Source organism: Arachis duranensis, chromosome 10, assembly GCF_000817695.3.
Source record: "Arachis duranensis cultivar V14167 chromosome 10, aradu.V14167.gnm2.J7QH, whole genome shotgun sequence".
Classification (NCBI taxonomy): Eukaryota; Viridiplantae; Streptophyta; class Magnoliopsida; order Fabales; family Fabaceae; genus Arachis; species Arachis duranensis.
This window is the reverse complement of record NC_029781.3, coordinates 84945761-84950244: the sequence shown is the minus strand read 5'-3', so window position 1 is coordinate 84950244 and position 4484 is coordinate 84945761.

Sequence of the window (4484 nt, the reverse complement as noted above, 5' to 3'; positions counted from 1 at the left end):
TAATCAAATCTACATATATGAAAGGAATTAATTCACCAATAAGCTTAGCAATCTGTGACAAAAGAATTACTGATGACCCAATAGATCAAATAATTGGAATTGTTTATGGAAACTTGGCAAACGTAAATGTTAAATTCAATGCCCATCTTGGATATGCTATACCTTTATCAACTGAAAATCTTGGAAGATCTATAAGTTTGGCTTATAAATTTCACAGAAAGAATCTAATGGAACAAGATGATGAACCATTTTCAATTACATATGCGATAAATTATGCTTTAACGAATAGCCATCATAGTATAATATTTAAAAACAGAGAAAGAATTTTTGTTGATGAATTATTTCAGAAAATTGTAAAAACAGAAATACCAAAATATAAAGCTATTGAAAACCCAGTTCTTTTACTAAAAGAACCATCAGGAAAATTAGTTTCATCGAATTTTCAAATAAGAGAATCTAAAATTAATAGCCCTTTAAGTTTATCTAAGCTAAAAATCAAAAATTCTGAAATAAAAGAACTAACAAAAAAGGTCGAAAAATTAAATGAAACCCTAAACACTAAATTATGACAGTAAATAAAGAAGAAATATATGTGACTTATCAAGACAAGAAACAAGAGCTATTTGAAAGAAAAAATCGGTTGAATTATTTACAGTTTTCTGAAATAAATCAAAGAGCATTCAAAGCCCTAAAAATAATCTATGACAAGTTGAAAAGAGAAGTTGAAGAGCTAGAGAAATTAATAGAATCTCTAGAAAATAGTGATGAATCAATGATAGAGTTTGCAGAAATTTTAAAATAAATAATGAAGCATAAAAAGATTGAAAAACCAGAAAATAAAATTAAAAGAAATAGGACGAGAAAATTAAAAGGTAAAATAAAAGAGTATAAAAGGGAATTAAACAATCTTCAGATTAAAACTAATGATCTTATAATAAGAAGGATAGAAATAAGAATAAATATAAACAAGTTGGAATTGAACTAAAAAAAGTTATAAATGCCTGAAAAACCATATTATGACCTAAAAGAATTAAAGCTGTTAAAAGAAAAAATGGAGAATGAAATTGAAAAATTAAACAGATATTTAGAAACAGGAGAAAGTGTAGAAATAAAAGAAGTTATTGAGGATTTGAGAAGTTATATTAAAGAAAAAGACAAACAGATAAAAGATTTTATATACAATAATCCATGCAAAAAGGAATATTATAAACTAAAACAAGATTGAAAAGTTATAAACTGGTAGAAATGGTCAATACTTTCAAAGAAAAATATGAAGAGCTAATAGAAATTTCAAAAAAGAAATTAAAAGAAAATCGAAATTAAAAATTTGGTATCAGATCCAAGTTAACGATTAAGGGTAACACTTTCTCTTTAAGCAACACTTTTAGTGATACGCTTTAAAAAAAAAATCAGTTACCAAATGTCTACAATTAATTGGTAAACTTCTTTGTAGTCACCATAGGTACAATAAGATAATAGGTACCATAGAAGGCACCTACTAAAAATGTGTTATATTATTAATTTTTAATGGTCAATTGGTCATTGGAGTAACATTGTGTAGTGGAAGTGGCTCCATATTATAGACTATTTATGTGAGATTGTGAGGGGTTTAGGCTATTAGTTAGCTTATTAAGTAAAGCACTACATAATAGCTCGTAGTTTGGAGCTCTGGACGTCTTACGTGAATGATCTATAATGTAAAGCTACTAATTCACCACACAATGTTACTCTAATGACTATTGAAAACTAATAATATCACACATTTTTAGTATTATGTTTTTTGAAAAAGTAGTTACATATTTAGGTTAGTAAGACTTTTATTTTCTTAAAAATAATTTGTAAAAGCTAAATTTTTTAAAAATTGTAATATCTATATTAATTAAAGATTATTTCAATAAACACAAATAATAATACTTGTGCTGGATAAAAAATTTTAAAAATTTTAAAAATTTTATAATAAACATAAATATAAGAGTTAAATTTAAAAATTAATTAATATCTTCTATTTTTATTTTTGAAAAATTATTCTAACAACGTAATAAATTATTCTCTTTAGGCTAGTTTTTTTTTGTAGTTACATTTTATTTCTTGGACATTAAAGTCGAATGTTAATCTAACCTTATAATTACTTTATTTTAATCAGAAAAATAATACAGAAAAATTTCGCTCTCAAAATTAAACAAAACAAGCCTTAATTTTAGGGCGTTTTAACTTCTGTAATGGCTATTATATATTTGAATAATGCTACATAATAAAATTTTTTTATGAAAAAAATTTAACCAAGTTAAATAATAAGATTTGAAGTAATATTACTCATAACTAATTTATGTTATTATTAGACCAACTTAATTAAACTTGGTTAACAACAAAATTTAGATATGTAACTTTTTTTTTTTGGTAAAAGTAACTGTTCATACCATGGCCCAATAATAAAGGCCCAGGATCAAGCAAAAGACCTAACCCAAAGGGTTGGGCCTCACCAGTACCAATCTTCATCCCATGAAGTCGGTACTCACTACGACTTGTTTTAAAGAAGTCGGGCACGAGGGTTAGCTGGCAGATAAGCACTCATTCAAATGAGTAACTGCCCCTAGAATCTCTCTAACCACTTCCATAAGCCATATCTTAACTTCCCTAAGATAAAGGGACGGTTAACGCCCTAGAAAAGTGGCACTACTCCCGGTTACCACCCTAAAAATATGGCACTACTCCAACGGTGGTTATTGGTTCACCACTATAAATACACTGACACCCCTCAGGTATCTCTAAGCCCAATACTCTCTAGACCTGCTCACACCCTTGCTAACTTAGGCATCGGAGTGTCTTTGCAGGTACCACCCCCATCTCTTCGCACAAACAAGTCGGACGGAGCCTCCCGAGTTGCATATCCATTCGGAATCCTCCCCCTTCACACATTTGGGCCAACCAACGCCATCCAGCCCATCAATCTCCGGTTACCTACCGTAACATTGGCGCCGTTACCGGGGACCCGAGAGATCAACCAGTGATGGCAGACAGATCCCCCGAAGAGGGTCATGTGGAGTCAGATTCTGAACAAGAGAATCTGGACACATGCAATAATGATGCAGACTTGACCCTCCACCAGGGAACCAATGATCAACACAGGGAAGGTACCTCCGGAGTAAAAAACCTAAAGGTAAACTCTTCAGAAGGGCGCGAATCAGAGAAAGAGGGACCATCCCATGTAACTGAACTCATGGGATTAGTCCACAGTGGCTTGGAACAATTAGAACAAGAACGGGAGCGACAAAAGGAAACTGAAAAGAACCTAAGAGAGGAGATGGAGCGACGAAAAGAGTTAGAAAGGAAACTCTTAAAGTTAGAATCCTCCCTCAAAGGCCGCAACTCCCATGACGAACGAGAAGAGCCGCCCTTAGGAGGGGAGGATCCTTTCAGCGAGGACATAATGAGGGCAAAAGTTCCGAGGAACTTCAAAAGCCCCGATATGGATCTCTATGACGGAACCACGGATCCAAAGCATCACCTGAGCAATTTCAAAAGTCGGATGTACCTAGCTGATGCTTCCGACGCTACACGATGCAAAGCTTTCCCGACCACACTATCGAAAACAGCGATGAAGTGGTTCGACAGCCTCCCCCCAAGGTCGGTTACCAGTTTTGAAGACCTCTCAAGAAAGTTTTTGATGAGGTTCTCTATCCAGAAAGATAAAGTGAAACATGCACCGAGCCTCCTGGGAATAAAACAGGAGGTCGGAGAACCCTTACGAGCCTATATGGAAAGGTTCAACAAAGCATGTTTAGAAATTCAAGACCTACCCACAGAGGCAGTTATAATGGGGTTAGTCAATGGACTCAGAGAAGGCCCCTTCTCACAGTCTATATCTAAAAGACACCCCGTTTCTTTAAGTGATGTACAGGAAAGAGCTGAAAAGTACATCAATATGGAGGAAAACGCTAAGTTGAGAGACCTGAGTTGGCGACCTGGGCTCCCTCCCTCAACAAAGGAAAGGGAAAGGGAAACCAAGAAAAAGGAGGAACTCGGTCTCGAGAGACCAAGAAAATACCACTCTTATACTCCTCTGAAAGTGTCTATAGTGGACGTATACAGAGAGATTTGTAACACTGAAAGACTGCCACCCCCTAGACCCATTAAAAATAAAAAAGGGGGTAGCCGCAGCGACTACTATGAGTACCATAAAATATATGGTCACTCCACAAATGACTGTTACGACCTTAAAAATGTGATAGAAAAGCTGGCTAGAGAAGGTCGGCTTGATAGATATCTCATAGAAAGGTCGGACGGTCATGGAAAGAGAAAGCGAGACGATATGGATAAAAGAGACCCACCGCCGCAGACTCCAGAAAGACATATCCATATGATCTCAGGAGGGTTCGCGGGAGGGGGACTCACCAAATCCTCTCGCAAAAGACATCTCAAAAGAGTCTACCAGGTCGGAGAAGAGTCATCCGACCTCCCTACCATTTCATTCACAAAAGAAGATG